Source organism: Hoplias malabaricus, chromosome 1 (genome assembly GCF_029633855.1).
Source record: "Hoplias malabaricus isolate fHopMal1 chromosome 1, fHopMal1.hap1, whole genome shotgun sequence".
Classification (NCBI taxonomy): domain Eukaryota; kingdom Metazoa; phylum Chordata; class Actinopteri; order Characiformes; family Erythrinidae; genus Hoplias; species Hoplias malabaricus.
The window spans coordinates 21,180,881-21,200,134 of record NC_089800.1 but is presented as its reverse complement, the minus strand read 5'-3'; the positions used below and the strand labels follow the sequence as shown (position 1 = coordinate 21,200,134).

Genomic DNA, 19,254 nt, shown 5'->3' with positions numbered 1-19,254 from the left:
CTTTAAGATGATAATGAACATACAACACCCACAGCTTCCATCAGGCAGACGCTACATGATGCCAAGAGCAACTAAAATTATCTATAGGAAATCATTTTAACCAAATGCTTTGGGTCTGTTTTTGTTGTGGATTTCATTGGTTGTTTTGTGTTGTTTCCGCATTGTGGACAATACATTTTATTCTATTCTAGGTTAATGTTACTAAAACAGACATATAAATAGCAAATTTAAACACCTACACATTGCACATTGACACAGGCGTTTATATGACATCTCATTCTAAATCCATAGGCATTAATAAGGAGGTGGCTTTCCCTTTGCAGCTAGAAGAGCTTCCACTCTTGGAAATTTTTGCCTATTCATCCAGACTTTTATTTATGAGGTCAGACCCTGCTGGTGGATGAGAGGGGGCTGGCGCTCAATCCCCATTTTAATGCATCCCTAAGGCCTCCAGTGGGGATATGGTCAGGGCTCTGTGCAGGCCGGTCACGTTTTTCTACACCATGCCTTTATGGACCTTGTTTTGTGCACTGGGGCACAGTCCGGATGAAACAGAAAAGTGTCTTCCTCAAACTGTAACTGACAAAACGAGGGAGAAATACTCCATGAGGCTGGAGACTGGAGTTTTAGACTCGGTAAGCCACAGTAAACACGCATGACCTTTGAGCCAGTCAGAAGACCAATAGATTTATACTGTCTGTATATTCCTTATTATTCAATTTCACCTTAAACATGAATTAGTTACTTCCAGGTGCTAAGTTGAGTTTGGGTTCCACCTTAAATCCTGCCGCTATAGTCAGACAATCACACTAACACCGGCTTTTTCATTACACCTTAAACAGTGGAAATAAAACTGCTGCACCAATGTAATGTGGCACAAAGCTGTAAGCCGGAGAATAAACAGCTAAATTGGCTTCTTTTTCTTTTATTCCATGTTAAATACAGCAACTGTTATAGAATTAAGTGTTGGTTCCTTGTTCAAAAGATGCTTGATTTTCTGTTCCTCCTTAAATAGAGAAGGAGTTAAAATGCACATGCTGCAACTTGGTTTCTTACCGTTTTTTCACCTTAAATTGTGCATCTGCATTAAACACTTTCATATTTGTGTGAAACTCCAACAGGAAATGAAACTCTGGAACTTTTAAAACAGTAACATCTGTGATGGCCAACAAAGCAGGGAGAATAACAGTGGAGTTTTAGATGTAAGATGTAATGAATGGATGTAATGAATGGTCACATTTTGACTGTCAGAGCTCAGATAGGAGTCCCCCAGACGTTCAGAATTTTGCTTAGGGCCCTGGGGACGTCTGGACCTGCTCTGATAGTCATTAATCATTTAAGTGACTGATTTCTGAACTCTGAAAGACTTCTTTGATGATTAATTCAGCTGCTTTGCGTTCAGGGATTTCTAAGTAGTAAAATGCACTACAAAGTTGGCACACTTAATTTCTCTGATCAGACTTGTAGAACAGGGATGTGATCTAAGTTGATATTTGAGGCGAAGTGCCACTTTAGTGTCTGCCATGACAAATATGAACACAATTTTGTCGTATGCTATTAAAAATATTCAAATAAATGTGGTTTAATTACATTTTCGTTACAATTTGTAAAGATACAACTAAAATTAGTATTGAGTAATTAAACAATTTGATCTAAAAAAAAAAAAAGTGACTGGAAAGCCAACACTATCAGAAAACAAAAACACAATGTGTCTATTATTAGAAGCACTGAATAGCACCACCTTATGGAGCAGTTCCTAAACATGAGTGAGTATATGTGGAATATGGCGTTTTCCAATGCAGGGTACCTACTCTACTCAGCTCTACTCGCTTTATTGGCCAGGGTACCAATGTACCAACCCCAAAATGAACAAAAACACTGTCTCTAATGGGAAACGCAGGCCTTGGAAACAACAACTACTTTAACGGTATGTTACTCGTCGTGTATTCACAGTTTGTTTTTGTGTTTTGGGACTGAACACGGCTCAGTGCATCAAACATATGTGTTGTTTTTTTTTTTTTTTTTGTTCTTGTCTGCAAGGTTTACACGTCACATTTGGTCCCTGCTCGGCTCTGTACCAGGCACCAAATTCACCTGCTGAAAACGTAAAACAGCAGAGTAGAGCCGAGTCATGTCGAGTAGGTACCATGCAGTGGAAAAGCATCAATAATGCACAGAGCCGGTCCAGACTTTCCTGGGGCCCTGAGCAAAAGTTTGATAAAAACCCTCCTTCCTGAACTCTGTGAGCCAAAATGTGACCATTTTTTAACAATCTTGATAGAAGATGTTCCTGAGAAGAAAGAACTACTTAAAGAGACTTCTCAGAGTAGGAAATCCCCAGCCAAATTCTGAGAATTTATTTTGGGAAAAACAAAAAGTGTTTTGTTATCTATAACAAAGACCATTCTTTTCTTCCTGGACAAACCACCTTGACTAATGATGTCACTTGGGCTGTAAATTCTGGAAAATCACTGACGTATAAAGAATTGCTGTTCAGTTTAAGAAACTGATGAGTGTAATACTCTTCGGGAGAAGCTGCCAACCGAGTAGATTAATGATGACATGAGCTATCGGAGATCGACCGCTGAGAAGATGGAATGAGATGACGTGGTCAGAGTCCAGACCATGAGCTGAGGCCAGTAAATCCCTTCCTGCTTCTATAGAGACTGAGATCATGAGAATATTACAATATATGCTAAACTGATTACAGCATCTCTACATTCAGAAAAAGGGAAAAACTCACTTTATTACAACTTGATGTTCTTGCTTGTTCAACTATTTCGTTTCACATATTATTTTTGCGTCTTATTTGCTGTTTTACTTTAAAGAACCTTATCTGTGTGTAATGTATCAGAGAAGATATTAGCTCATTATTCAAAGTGTCCTGTTAAAAGTGAAACTCTAACTGCCACAATACACCCACCTCCAAAGTATTGTGACTTTGGTAAAACAATGTAAAACTCGATTGAGGTTCAAAGTCCTTTCTCAAAGAGTAAAATAAATTAACAGCAGCTCTTATTTGGTCTAAAATGAAAAGCAAAATCACCAAACAATGAGTCACAGAGCACTACAAATGCTATCACCATAAAAAATATCAAACATACAAAATATTCAGTAACTAAAGGTAAATTTTATTGAATTAAGTGCCCAGTGATTCTGTGTAGGCTCCGGACCCACCGTGACCATGAACTGGATAAGGGTTACAGACAATGAATGAATGAATTAATTAATGTAGTACTGGGCGATGTGACCGCAAATCAATATCACGATTAACTGATTAAATTAAAAAAATAAATTAAGTGGGTGGAAAAAAGAGAATATTTTGTCATTGACAACATACTTGAAATATATATATCAGTAACATACACTAATAGGTTAAAACGGTGTGTATTTGTCTGGTTCCAAACTAACGGAAGGCAACACTGCACTGAGGCTGAAACAGTGTGGATGATGTCAGTGGGTCAGAAATGAAACGTGTGTGTCTGAGTCACAGCTTGAAATAGACACACACCACTAGAAGGAAACCCTCAAGGCTAAGCGGCTTTGTCAAGCTACAGCAGAAGGGGAAGTGGGCAAGAAATGTCTGCAAATAACACAGAGAAATCAGCCACAACGAGATAAACACAGATAAAATGAGAGGTTAATTAATCCTCATCGCTGAGGAATTATTCGAAAACACAGTGAAATGGATTCTTCTGAACTGCACAGTTCTATAGGACACTAAACTACAAAGTTAAAACTAAAAAAAAAGCCCTCATGCGCACATCCCCCCATCAGGGTTTAGCATTTCCTCTTCTTTACTTAAATGATCACTCATTACAGCATGACTCCTAGTCCTCTGATCTAACATATCACCACTAGAGCATTTCACAAGACTCAGCGTTCAACCCTTTAACTCATTAAAATCTGCCCCAGAGTCATCAGTGTGCCTGCATTTCACTCTGGACCCTCCCTGAATTAAACAGGCCTGGGGTGTGAAGGAGATTCTTAATGTCAGTTTGTGAAAAATCTAAATTTGCACATTTGTTAGATAACGTTCTTCATATATTATTCTCTGTCTAAAGAAAAACAGTAATTTTACAGGAGAAGGACAAAACCTTCTTAACTATCAATGGAAGTCAATGTAGAAAGATTTTATTCAGAGTAATTTTGGAGCGTTTCTATTGGTCCATACAGAGATACATGTTTTTCTTTAGACAGTGAAAATATGTTAAAATAAACCTTACAAATATTGAGAGGCACGGTGCTGCAGCAGGTAGTGTCTCTGTCGCAGCTCCAGGGTCCTGGAGGTTGTGGGTTCGAGTCCCACTCCGGGTGACTGTCTGTGAGGAGTGTGGTGTGTTCTCCCTGTGTCTGTGTGGGTTTCCTCTGGGTGACTGTCTGTGAGGAGTGTGGTGTGTTCTCCCTGTGTCTGTGTGGGTTTCCTCCGGGTGACTGTCTGTGAGGAGTGTGGTGTGTTCTCCCTGTGTCTGTGTGGGTTTCCTCCGGGTGACTGTCTTTGAGGAGTGTGGTGTGTTCTCCCTGGGTCTGCGTGGGTTGCCTCCGGGTGATCTGGTTTCCTCCCACGCTCCAAAAACACACGTTGGTAGGTGGATTGGAGACTCAAAAGTGTCCGTAGGTGTGAGTGTGTGAGTGAGTCGGTGAGTGTGTGTCGCCCTGTGAAGGACTGTTGCCCCCTCTATGGTGTGTTCCCGCCTTGCGGTCAGTGATTCCAGGTAGGCTCTGGATTCACCGCCGCCCTGAACTGGATAAGGGTCACAGACAATGAATGAGTGAATGAATTACAAATAGCCATTTAGAAAAATCACATTATTTCAATAAAAAAAAAAAATAATAAAAACACTAAAAGCACAAGCTCACATGCTGCAGCGTTTGCAAACTCACACACACACACACACACACACATATTTGAGAGATGGAGAAAGAGAAGGCTGTAACAGAAAATCTGCTGTCAAAAGCAGAAAAAGAGCACAAATTGATTACCAATGCAAAGCCTGGCACTAGCAGCAAGTGGAATTAAATACTTCAATTTACAACTGTTCTTCCATTTTGTGGTGTTACTCCAATCAATACGCATTACTGTCTATTTAGAGTCCAGAGCGGCCCAGCTTTCAGCCGCACACTGGCAGCTTATTAAACCTCGGACAAATTCATTAATATTATCATAAAACATGAAATAAAAACCTTAACTTCAGTTTACACAGCACTCCTCCTGCTGCTGCTGACATGTGCGATCTTGTACACGACTGCAGACGAGCAGGAGCTGCAGTGGAGTGAAGTCTGGAACAGTCTCACTAGTTGGTGCTGACCCCAAAGAAGCTCTGTCCTGATGCTGATAATTCAGACAGCAACACCATTATTAAACATGTTCAGCTAAACGTCCTGGATGGGCTACTGATACCACCCCGAAAACATGACTCTGCACTTTCCTAATCCACACACAGCATCTATTTAAATTCGTATCGAAGTGGCCATTAGGCACAGGTTATTCCATTTTAGTCTGGAAAAAGCCACAACTGAATCTGTTTATTCTTCTGTATTTTACAGTGTTTGTTTTTGCCTCAGATTCCATTCTATTCAGGAAACATGCTTAATTTTTTCATGGGAACATGATGGGAATATTTTTCCACACATCCAACATTTAAGGTCTGTCCCAAACCCTACTGAGCTCCCTAAGCAGGCACTGACTCCTAGGCAGCTGTTTAAGTCGGCGGCGCTCTGACAGTCATCTGTCCTCATGAGGCGGATTACTGAGACACTGTAGTTAGACAGCGATGATGTCACGGCTTGTTCCCTCCAGTAGCACACCACCGATTCTTTTGGGTTTTTTTTATATCAGCGTCTACCATCACCTCAGCATTTCAGCGCTATGGGTTTTCCTTTTCCTGTTTTTATCACAATTTTAATTACTTTTGCTTTGGGAGAAGAGTGAAATAGACTGGAGTTGAGCTTGGGACTGCCTTAGCAGCCAAGGAACGGTTTGATGCCACCTTAAAACTAGTCCTGATTAAGGTATCTCAGTATGCAGCATATTTAAGGTGTCTAAGAACTGGGAAAGCCCAGGTGTTGATGAGCGCGCTCACTACGATGTAAAATGCTCTCTATGTCGACAGCTCACAAGGTTTGGGACAGACCCAGTCTTGCATTTTCCCACATTGCTTTTGCCTCTTTATTCCTTGTAGATTCGTCCAAAACAGTATCAAAATTGAAGCTTGATGTCAGTGCTTATAAGGAACACGTTAAGATTCGGTAGGATCTGTTTTTTATGCTCCTTGTGCGACCACTAGTGTAATTCATATTTACAGCACTGTACAGGGGAGGGGGGAAAGACGGGGTGGTGCCCTACCCTGCTCCTGAAGATACATAGCGTATTTTCTGAAGCGCTGAGCCCAGAGGAGCAACAACAAGAGATGCTCTTTTCCCTCAGCTCAGTGAAGCATCACAATGATTATGAAGTTGTACTTTTAAGGTAAAAATATTAAGTAGTGTTCCTTCAAGTAATATCGCACAATTATTTTGTGTGTGTGTGTGTGTGTGTGCGTGTGTGTGTGTGTGTGTGTATGTGTGTTCTCCTACCTGTGGACTGAATTCAAGTGTGTGTAAAGTGAAGGGGTCTCTGGTCCTGTGGAGCTCGAGATCCCACGGCTGATCCTGACTACTCACACATGCCTCCTGTTGAAATCAGAACAAAAACAAACACAAAACTTATTAGGGCATGCCATGGGTGACTAGTTTCTTCTTACTTTTGCATGACTTTATAAGAATTCAAATGTAAATGGACTAATACTAGCCACAATGTCCTCTACAGACCTTCTTCAAATAACAAAAGTTGGAAAGTGCCTTGATGTCTCAGACTTTTTTCACCTCTATTTCCTTCACTCTTTTTGTCTCAGTTTTTTTTGCTACACTGCGTTCACAAGTGTGTGTGTGTGTGTGTGTGTGTGTGTTAGAGAGAGAGAGACTGGTAGAATAAGAATCAGTTATTCTGAGTGTTCTTCTGCACAGGGCTCCGGCCTGCAGCACTTTGAGCCGACATGAATAAAATATCAGCATGCAGCGCAACATCTCTATCAAAGAGAACTGATCAAGAGATCAGCCTTCCACACACGTCTCTACACACACACACAGAGAGAGAGAGAGAGCGCGAGATCTGTGTTTAAAATTGAACTGCATTTCATCAAAACCACTTTTGTAATCCTGGTTACTCCTGACTATATTTATCTTGTGTGTGTGTGTGTGTGTGTGTGTGTGTACAAACTTCATGCAAACCTGATTATGCCGCCGGTGTGTGTGACAGCCCCAGCGTTAGCGCCTTAGAGATACCATGGCAACGGCTGCTAGGTGAACAAAGAACCAATTAAAGGCCCTCGTCTGTGGGCACATCTCTCTGACAACACAACCTTTCTGATCCAGAGGTGGGGGAACCTCACAGCGGCTGGAAATGAAAGATGATTTGGACACTTTCCGTCTGCTTCTATCAGGGTTTTTCTACTGGTGTCTGCTTTTTGCGGCCTGTCACACACACACACCACCTCCGCCGAGCACCACAAGCGGATCACACGAGCCACAAAAGACACCCCACTCGTTCAGCGTGTGTTCTGGAGTTTATAAAGTAACAGGTTCTACACGTTCACAACTGTGTTTAAAGTCTCTCTACGAAAGGAGACACAATCAGTCGTTTATTAAACCACTTCACAGTTACAGCTCAGGCATAGTTGCTGCAAACAGCTCACTGTAAAGAGGAAGCATGAGCAATTTGGCAAAAAATATTCATAATAACCATAACATTAATGTCAAAACATTTTCATACCACAACATTGACTTTTTCTGATTCAAAACACATTTTAGTTACAGTTTCAACTGGCTATAGACACACACACACACACACAATAATGATGTAACTGATGATCATAGAGCCATCAGTCACACGTTAACAGCCCTTTATCTTTACTCATCACTACAAGCTGCACACACTGACACGCACATTAGTGCACTAACACACACACACACACACACACACACACCTTAATGTGCTCCTCCTCAAAACGATCAATTCAATTTTCCACAAACCACCTCCTGGTTCAAATTGATCATAAAAGTGGCTCTTCTTCTCAATTGCTTTATTTATGACCATGTGACCTACACTGTAGCATTAACACACACACACACACACACACTGGACATGGAAGGGAACATATGGTTCCAATGGATGCCTTGTTGACTGTGTGCTTAAGAAATGCAGACATGTTACTCAACACTTTTATTACAGTTAAAGCAGACACACACACACACACACACACACACACACACACACACACACACCGTTATTTTGCTGTAAACTCGGCCAGGCTCGGATACAGCAAGGCCTGTGTCGTGCTGCAGCTTGCAATTGACTTCCTGCTATACCATTAATCCAGCCACTCAGAGGTCAGACCAGACACAACGATCTGCGCTGTCATCAATCCAAATGCCAGGAAAATTTCAGTCATCCAGGAAACAGATACACTCACATTCTCACTCACACACACACACACACACACACACACACACACACACACACACACACACACACACACACACACACAGAGGCACACATACCATTCACACCATAATTCACATCAGCAGCATCAGTCTGGGGTTAGACCAAATCCAGCGATAAACCCCACAGTCAAGCGCTGGGAAAGGAAACGATGCCGATCACAGAGAGAGCTCTGGCGTCATTCGCACTGACATGCGTCAATCAAAGCCACAACAGCGCACAGCCATTGAGCCTCAGCAGGATGGGCCAGGTCACAGGTCACCAGGGGTCATTCTCATATGTTCTTATAAAACACAGTTAAGAGACTCGCGTCTCATTCCTGTCACTGCGAGGATACTGTACTGAAAGCATTGATCCTTTGCACAGATGTTCCCTGTGCCTGGAATATAGTCTATCGACCACTACAAGCTGGAGCTGCATGGCTGATATAACTAACACACCTGTAGTTTGTTTGTTCTGGTCCGAGTTAAAGAGCTCATAATCTTGGAGCGTTTTCCCCTTGGTTTGGTTTATTTTCACAAATCTAAGCGCACCAAAACACGTCTCTGCAAACCACGTGAGGATGTTCTCACCACTGATTGGTCGGACCTGACTGAGGTGGGAGGAAGAACGTAAACACAGGAAGAAGGTCCTGTGTTGTGGACTAGTGCGTTTCTGATCCATTACTCCGATTAGCGGCTAAACTCTAACCAGTTGTCTGTTCACATGCCTCCTGCATCCAATACACACAGCAAACCCTGCCATTCAGAACTGACCTGCGGCGGACACCTTCCTGTTGGGTCGGACTGAGGTCGGATCACGATCTCACCAGAAACCCACCACACCAGTTTTGGTTAGGGACTGGACCGAGACTCAAGGGTCTAGGTGCGGTTGTTTTGATCCACATCTGAGTGCGATTACTTCATTCACACCTGCCCAAGCGAACCACACCCAGGGTGAAAACCAACCAGAGTTCAATTTATCCAGATTAAAAAGTGCAGGTGTGAAAACACCCTAATGAGCTACGAGTTGTTCAGCCAAAAATTTGCATATGGAAACACACACCTGTGTAATCTTCCTCACACTTCCTCCCGCTTTGACACACGTTGGTAGGTGGACTGGAGACTCAAAAATGTCCGTAGGTGTGAGTGTGTGTCGTCCTGTGAAGGCACTGCCTTAGCAGTTTAGAGCAATAACTTTTCTTTGGTCACCTCTTTTTGTTACTGAGTACTTTACTGTCCCTTTGCTGCCCACTGTGGGAGTAGTAACTGATTATCTCATCTTATTCAGCGCCATCTCAAACACTTAGTTCAGAAATCATAGCACATCTTCCTTCCATAACGACATACTTGTGAGCAAATAGTATAAAGAATCATGTACAACAGGACAGAAGACATAAGTAACTTACTTCATGAGGTTATCTATGAAAACACTCCATTGATGGCTCCAAAAAATGTGAATTTAAGACACAGAACATGTTTTGGTTATGGGCTGCATTATGCCTGAGAGGAAATCTGATATTTGATGTAGTACTTTGAATAATCAGATTCCCCATGTTTGGTGAATTCCTACCAATGCATTTGGCCTTAAAACTGAAACCAGTCCTAGTCCTGGTCTGTTACACTTCTTACAAACAGATACACATCAGAGCTTCAGGAGTGTTTTAGTTTGTACTGAGAGAGCTGTAAAGACAGAAAGAGTACGTCATCATCACATCATTGGCGTCTCAGATGATAAAAAGCTAATGGAGAGTGAGTGTGTGAAGGGTGAGAATGTTTTGAAGGGTGGTAGAATTTGTCTGAACCTGAAACACAACTTGAGACATGTGGGAAATACGACAGATTCCATGTTATTTTCTCTTACTGCTGCGAATTCACATGAATTCACTTACACTCCTGGGGATTCTTGCTTTGCAGACTGACACAGAGAGTGAGAATGTGTGTGTGTGGACATCATCTGTGGTGGTGAGGGAGACACAGCGGCTCTGTCCATCTGGTTGTGTACCACGCCTAACAAAGAATGAATCCGCCTATGGGATCTATGCCCAGTACACACATTCAAATACACACACGTATATATATTTACACACAAAAATCAAAATGTGTGTGCGGAAGCAGGCAGGCCACATGCTTAACCACTGCAATAAAACTCACAAAATTCTCTGCTTCATAAAATAAAACAATAACGGTTCTCTCTCTCTCTCTCTCTCTCTCTCTCTCTCTCTCTCTCTCTCTCTCTCTCTCTCTCTCTCTCTCTCTCTCTCTCTCTCTCTCTCTCTCTCTCTCTCTCTCTCTCTCTCTCTCTCTCTCTCTCTCTCTCTCTCTCTCTCTCTCTCTCTCTCGGCTGCTTTCACTGTGTAGTTATTACATTTGTTCTGTAATAAAACAGAAATTACAGACCTTAAACAAACCGACTGAACCCACAGCTACTCTGGCAAACCAATCTATAAACTACACCACGACACTCAAGTGACAAACACACACCTGAGAGAAAACGCTTCCACAAACACACACCTGTGAGAAAACACTTCCACAAACACACACCTGAGAGAAAACACTTCCACAAACACACAACTGAGAGAAAACATTCCAAACACACACCCACTTGAGAGAAAACATTCCAAACACACACCTGAGAGAAAACATTTACACAAACACACACCTGAGAGAAAACATTCCACAAACACACACCTGAGAGAAAACACTTCCACAAACACACAACTGAGAGAAAACATTCCAAACACACACCCACTTGAGAGAAAACATTCCAAACACACACCTGAGAGAAAACATTTACACAAACACACACCTGAGAGAAAACACTTCCACAAACACTCACCTGAGAGAAAACACTTCCACAAACACACAACTGAGAGAAAACATTCCAAACACACACCCACTTGAGAGAAAACATTCCAAACACACACCTGAGAGAAAACATTTACACAAACACACACCTGAGAAAACATTTCCACAAATACCCACCTGACAGAAAACACTTCCACAAACACTCACCTGAGAGAAAACACTTCCAGAAACACACAACTGAGATAAAACATTCCACAAACACCCACTTGAGAGAAAACACTTCCACAAACACACACCTGAGAGAAAACACTTCCACAAACACACACCTGAGAGAAAACACTTCCACAAACACACACCTGAGAGAAAACATTTCCACAAACACACACCTGAGAGAAAACACTCCACAAACACACACCTGAGAGAAAACACTCCACAAACACACACCTGAGAGAAAACACTCCACAAACACACACCTGAGAGAAAACACTCCACAAACACACACCTGAGAGAAAACACTCCACAAATACACCTGAGAGAAAACACTTCCACAAGCACACACCTGAGAGAAAACACTTCCACAAACACACACCTGAGAGAAAACACTTCCACAAACACACACCTGAGAGAAAACCATCTTTTGTACAGCACTTTGTTTTAGCTGTTGGTGTTTTAAAGTGCTCTATAAATTAAGTTGAGTTGAGTTGAGTTGAGTGAGTTCCACAAACACCGACCTCAGAGAAAACATTCCACAAACACACACCTGAGAGAAAACACTTCCACAAACACACACCTCAGAGAAAACACTTCCACAAACACACAACTGAGAGTAAACACTTCCACAAACACCCACCTGAGAGAAAACACTTCCACAAACACTGACCTCAGAGAAAACCCTTCCACAAACACCTGAGAGAAAACACTTCCACAAACACACACCTGAGAGAAGCTCAACAGCTCAAGCGCACTGCTGCTGCAGTCCACTGTTCCTGTCCCCTGTCCTTGTCCCCAGGGTGGACACATGTCAGCGTCTGTGCCTGAGAGAGGATTTGAGGTCAGTCCTAAGGATTTGAGCCCAACCACAGAGTTTGCTCCTTTAAACAGCAGTAATCATAAAGCACATTTGAGGGATTAAAAGATGAGCGTTAGATTGAGATTGTGACCTACATACAGGCCACAGGCCGCAGGCCCCACTAAGGCACAGGGACTTTATCTGAACCGCAAGAGAAACATTTACGCTCAGCTAAACACAGGCTTATTTTTGTGCTTTACTATGGAAAAACGAATAATACCTGAGACTGAGAATGTTGCAGTGTCACTGATTACAACCGACTGCAACGAGATTCCTCAGTCTCTTGAACATAATCAGCATGAGACAGAGATCAGATTTCTACAATACAAAAAAAAAAAAAAAGAGTTCTACTCAACCACTACACCACTGCCACATATTAGTGACCACCACAATCACTGTCTGCACGAGCAAACACTAAAGACATTTCTTTACCCAGAAGCCGTTTCTTGGGCATGGCTCAGCCAACGAAGTCTGAGCTATTCACTCATTTACAGAGACAGGGCTGCACAGAAACAATGGAGCTTTTTCCAATGCACAAACAGTCTGGAGAGCAACCAAACGATGAGGAAACCATTCCCTAAAAGCGTGAACATCGTCTTTAAATCACACACACCTGTAAGGTAAATCGTGCCACAGCCTTTTTTATAAGAACCTCGATCAATACCTTTGCATCACAACCACAAAGCACCTAATTATGAATCAATATGATACTGATACACTGGGCCTTGACTGTGGGGTTGGTTGAATGTGGCCCTGGAGTTGATGTAACTGTGGACCCTTGCTCTAAGGCGGCAGCAGCAGATGAATGTATGTAGGACTCTTATACACACACCACATCTTCTCTATCTTCTAAGAACCCCAAGAGATGAAGCTAATGCTTCATGGTAGAATTAGCCCACACTTTAATTACAGCAGGGTCACGCACTTCTGACTACAGCAAGTCATGACCACTTGCCTTTTGTTATGTCCTTCCATACAGCCCCAAAAGCCCTTTATCTCTGTTTCCTGTTGTTCTACTGCATCTACTTTCATGTTTTTTCCAGGCAGATTAGATCAAAACAAATGGCAGGCTGTTGCTGGAAGTTGCTAAGGGAAGGATCTTATAAACCGCTGAGTACATGAAGGATTATTACATTATTAAACTTCAATGTAAAACGCTCAACACTGCACAGATGCTCGTCGAGAGACAATCATTTTCACAGCAAACAACATCAAAACGTTAATATGAGGAAAGAGGGGTGCAACAGAGGAAAGGGCATCTTTTTAACCATCATCCTTAAAAATAAAAACAACTCTTCCAGTCAGCTCTCTTCCAGTTTTTGTGGTAATTACCGAACTTCAGATCCTACATGATCAAGGTTTATAAGCGGCTCAGATGCTGCGGAGAACACCACTCTACAGTGTTATATCTACAGAGCACACATTCAGAAATTCTTCCGGTGTTAACCTTTACATCACGGGTAATTAATTACTATTAATTAAGGTCCAAACCATGCTTTACAACCACTGCCATTGTTGTGGTTCCCATTAGAGACAGTGCTTTGCGACGCTGACACAGGGAGAACACACCACACTCCTCACAGACAGTTACCCAGAGGAAACCCACACAGACACAGGGAGAACACACCACATTCCTCACAGACAGTTACCCAGAGAAAACCCACGCAGACACAGGGAGAACACACAACCTCCAGGATCCTGGAGCTGTGACAGAGACACTACCTGCTGCTCCACTGTGCCTCCCCGCACATACAAGTTTCAGGTAAATATAACACTTTGCTAATTATGTGTTATGGACTGGGGTTGTACAGCAGGCTGTAGCCCAGAAAATGCGAGGTTAGACACTGAGACATGTGTTAGATGGCCACAATTACCCAAAACATACATCAAAACAACCTGTAAATACTTTCCCTAATACCTTCAAGAAACTTAACGTCACTGGAAAAACGCTGCTTTTCCTTTAGCACGTCTCATTCAGAAACTGACCAGGTATAAGAACATTTCACACGGAATCCAGTCCTTCTCGACCTTGAAGGAATCGACTTTACGAGACTTGAGGCTGCCGGTCTAATCTAGCATTAGAAGAGTGTCTGAGATGAACCAAATATACAACAAAGTTTAGTAAGGCATTCAATTCCAAAGCAAAGAAAGTGATGTCCTGTCAAAAGAGAGAGGTGGAGTGGATTGAGGGAAACAGTGAAGGCAGGAGGGGGAGAAAAGTAGAAGACAATATGTCTTGCTCTCTCTCTGTAATCAACCCTCCTACTGAGAATCAAGTGTGTCATTGTGATTTTGTCATTCACTTTCCACACACACACACACATGCACATAGAAGACACGATTAGTGCCAACTCACAGTTGCGTAGGAGGTGTGTATTAAACACAACTGACTAATAAAACACTCTCAGTCCAAATATTTACAGCTCTTATTCCATCCACACTCACATGGGGCACTCCACAGACACTGTGACTAGTCTGAGATTTGTCTTTGACGCTGCTCTAATGAATTCTACAGCATCCACAGAAAAGACCAGCACAGAGCCAAGAGAAAAAGAGCAGAGCATCTCACTCCAGAGATCACTGCAGCACGGTGGGGCCACGATCGTTTACAACAGGCTTTTAAGGGGACATGTTTTACCTATTTCAGCAATGCTGTGTGAAATGCATTTGTCAAAATACCACAAGGATCAAACAACACAGCACTTCCCTTGGTAGCCGCCTGGGTAAACAGCTCTGTTCAGAACAACAGTTTCTAAGGCGTGTTGATAATGAGCTTCTGTTTGCTCCAAATGTGAGGCACCCCCTTCAACAACAATAAAAATATCATATTTGTGAGAAGATTCATTGTTTTAAATGTGTGTATCACATGTTGGTTGGAACTTTTACTGGCTTTTACTGCTGCACCAAGAGAATCCTAAATGTATACCCTATACCCTACGTAGTGCACAATGCAGATCATAGCAAAAGGTTTCTGCACTCAAGTAGTGCATCGTACAGCAAATTACTAACCTTTTATTTATAACTGGCCATAAGCTTCACATATTCCAGTTGATCTTGCCCTGTCTACGTGTAGTAGTTTTATAATCTGTGAAGTGCACTATGTAGAGAGTTAGGAGCTATTTAGGACACAGCTCAAGCCTCTACACTGTGCTGCTGGTGCTGGCTGAGGTAAAAGCTGTAGGCGCATGTGTACAGGCAAAAACACGCTTGATGTAGATACGATCAGTATAAAATCCACTGAAAAACTTCCAAGAACAAAGAAGAAACATGACATCATGTCAGGTTTGGTGTTTCTATCCTTCCTGTGTTCGGTTCCCTTTTTAGTCTGGTTTTCTTGTTTTGTTTTTATTGTACAAGTGCTTGTTTAAATAGTCACACCCCCTGTCAAGTGTTCCATGTTCCCTAATGGTTTATATTCCTGGTTCCTTGTCCCTGTCTTTGTCTGCCATTCAAGGTTTTTGGTAATTTCCTAGTGTCTCTTGTTCCTAGCTGTCACTGTTCTGACTTTGGCATTTACTGTGTCTTTACATTTCTAGCTCTTTATGTAGTAGCTGTCCTGCTAGTTCCTAGTTTGTATCCTAAGTATAGTCTTGTTTTTATTTAGCTTTAGTTTGTTGTTTGTCCTTATCTTTTTGTTCAGTGTTCATTCATTCATTATCTGTAACCGCTTATCCAGTTCAGGGTCGCGGTGGGTCCACAGCCTACCTGGAATCATTGGGCGCAAGGCAGGGATACACCCTGGAGGGGGCGCCAGTATTTCACAGGGCAACACACACACACACACACACACACACACGTACGGACACTTTTGAGTCACCAATCCACCTACTAACGTGTGTTTTTGGACTGTGGGAGGAAACCCACGCGGACACCACACCAAACTCCTCACAGACAGTCACCCAGAGCGAGAATCGAACTCACAACCTCCAGGCTCCTGGACTGCGACCCCTACCTGCTGTGCCACCGTGCCGCCCTTTGTTCAATGTTTTAATTCTTAATTCTCTTAGACTATAGTTGAGTATGTTTAGCTTTCTGCTTTTCTAGTTCTTAGTAGTTTATTTTATTTTTTTCCTGTCCTTGTGTTGTTCTCCAATTTTCTTTGTACATTGTGTCAATAAATACATCTGCATTTACCTCCACTTCCTCATTCCTCGTTCACCTCTTGACACATCACCCTCAAACATAAACCTCTCGGCTTTGTCAATATTAATATTTTTAAACTAAATTTGCTGTGAGCTGTGGGGAGTGCTGAACTGACGACAGCTAATGACTGTGAGTCAGTGACAGATGCTGTAAATAATGTGTACTGAAATATTGAGAATGTGTTTAAAATCATATAATTTTTCTTGAAACATTTTATATTGCGATATTTATTGATATTGATTGTCCAGCCGTACATGCAGGAAAAATAGTTGTGACATAATAAACGATGCATTATTCTACGATATAATTCTGAAAACTGACTTTAAAACAAGGTCTTTCCAGAAGAGGACACTAGTGAGCCTATCCAAATGAAGACAACTAGAGCCAGAAATATATCCTCCAGGGCTTTATTACACATGGCAAAATCCCCAGTGTTAAATTAAATTATACAGAGTTCATTTTAGTCCAGCTGAGACACAAATGAGAACTGGACGATTTAATCAAACACTGCAGGTTGTGCTCTTTAAGCGCATGTGTGTTTTCTGAGACTGAACATAATCCCGAGATCCTGGAGCAGCCCAAAATGACGCAAGCATGGTTCAGGCTTTCACCCAACCCAACATTTACTCTATGCTGCAATGGGGTCTGTTAGGTAATGACAGAGAACCAATGGATAAGAGAGTGTTAGAGAGAGAGAGAGAGAGAGAGAGAGAGAGAGAGAGAGAGAGAGACAGAGAGAGAGAGAGAGAGAGAGAGAGAGAGACAGAGAGACAGAGAGAGAGAGAGAGAGAGAGTCAGAGAGAGAGAGAGAGAGAGAGAGAGAGAGAGTCAGAGAGAGAGAGAGAGACAGAGACAGAGAGAGAGAGAGACAGAGAGAGAGAGAGAGAGAGAGAGAGAGAGAGAGAGAGAGAGAGAGAGAGAGAGAGAGTGGGTGGGGTTAGTTTTATGATGTGAGGCTGTTTCAGATCACGGCCTTTAAAACCAAGACTCCAGTGACATCATCACGTGACACCCTCTATTTCCAGGCCGCCCTCCTGCCCTCCCTCATTCACTCTCTGTCTCTGGCCGTCCTCCATTCCACCTCCTAAACTCAGATCCTGTCATAAATTTGCGGCTGGAGGAGAAGAAAAGCAGAGAGAGGCGCCTCAGATGGCCGTGTGTGTGAACAAGCTTGTGAAAAAACCACAGGGCACAACCCAGAAGTGTTTCAGGTCACAGCCAGGACAGCAAAGAACTCTCTGGAGCTGGCAAATCAACTGCCAAGGTTGATTGTAACAAAGGTTACAATGTTAACAACAAACAGTCATATACCTTTTAGGGGACAATTTCTACTTATTTGCTAAGTGTATTTTCTGGTGTTTTATTACTTTTATTAATTTAATCCAGTTTTCATAACGTAAAGCCTGTTAAGTAAAGGCAGCTTTACCCGGCCCTACGAGTGTCTACAAAAACTGTCCTAAAACCGCATTCATTTCACCTTTTTCCTGCAATTCCACGCCAAACACTACTGACCTCTGCCGAATCTGAGTCCATTAGGTGTACAGTTATTCACTGGTCACGGCAGTGTGCTCTCACCACTCGGCTGGTTTAAGGCGTCACACATAAACTGTTAACGTTTGTTGAAAGTGCTGCTTTAAACTCTGTATTGGTTTTGTTCAGACTGCAATACACCAACAGAAACAAAGATAAAATATATATATATATATATATATATTACAAAATCACATTCACCCATAAACATTCACATAATTAAAATATTAATTAAATAATTAAATAATTATCCCCCCACTTCTTGGCCCTCCTGTAGTGACCTTGACTGTCATGAAGTTTGACAATGAATTTGTTGACACCTCACATTAATTTTACCCTCAAACCAACAATAAAACCAAAAGCCTTCGTAGGGAAGGAGAGTCTGTCACAGCAGACGTAGTTGTGTAGTTACAGGCGTCAGTGCGTATGCACGAGCTCAGACACCGAGTTATCAGTGTAATATCAGCTAAAAGTTCAATTTAGGACGATAACAATATCTAAATAAATCCTCATATCGGCAAACGATATATCGGTCGAGGGAATATCGTGTTTATGATCAAGATCTAATGATCCAACATCCGTACCCAATAATCTATGCATGGCTGAATCCCATCAAATCCTCTCAGAAAAGTATTAAATTAAGTCTAAATTAGACAGAACAGATGAAGCTGTTTAATGCAGGAGTCGGGAAACTAGCCCCTAATACACTCTTGCTTTCAGAAGAAATGTTGGACAAGCAGGTGCCCACAGACTTTACGGACATTCTCATTTCTCTCACAGCTAACCTTTAACATCTTCTGATGTGTTTTCCATTATGAAACCTGCAGAGGGTGAGAGAGAGAATGAGAGAGCGCAAGAGAGAGAGAGAGAGAGAGAGAGAGAGAGTGCACACGCAGACAAAAGTAAGGCAAATAAACAGACAAATCCCTCTCCCATCATCATGCGGGTTTGCTGTCACGATAAATTCGACCTCAGTATCTCTCTCTCTCTGTCTCTGTCTCTCTCTCTCTCACACACACACACTCTCTCTGCCTACGCTGCAAGATGCAGATTTCCTGAGTAAGTTGTGTCAGCGAAAGCCGTGACAGCAGTTTGAGTTTTTCTCTTACTGCCAGCATGTCACACGACCCACGACAGACAGCGCATCTAAAGAGGCCGAACACACACACACACACACACACAGACGC

General features: G+C 42.2%; 1 protein-coding gene across 2 annotated transcripts in view; it reads right to left on the bottom strand.

Moving 5' to 3' along the window:
* galnt1 (UDP-N-acetyl-alpha-D-galactosamine:polypeptide N-acetylgalactosaminyltransferase 1) overlaps positions 1–19,254 on the bottom strand; it is a 145,074-nt gene that overhangs the window by 80,641 nt on the left and 45,179 nt on the right. For both annotated transcript variants that reach the window (XM_066683791.1, XM_066683713.1), the window contains one exon: positions 6,577–6,672. The gene's annotated coding sequence lies outside the window, so the exon portion shown is untranslated. The remainder of the gene's footprint in view (positions 1–6,576; positions 6,673–19,254) is intronic.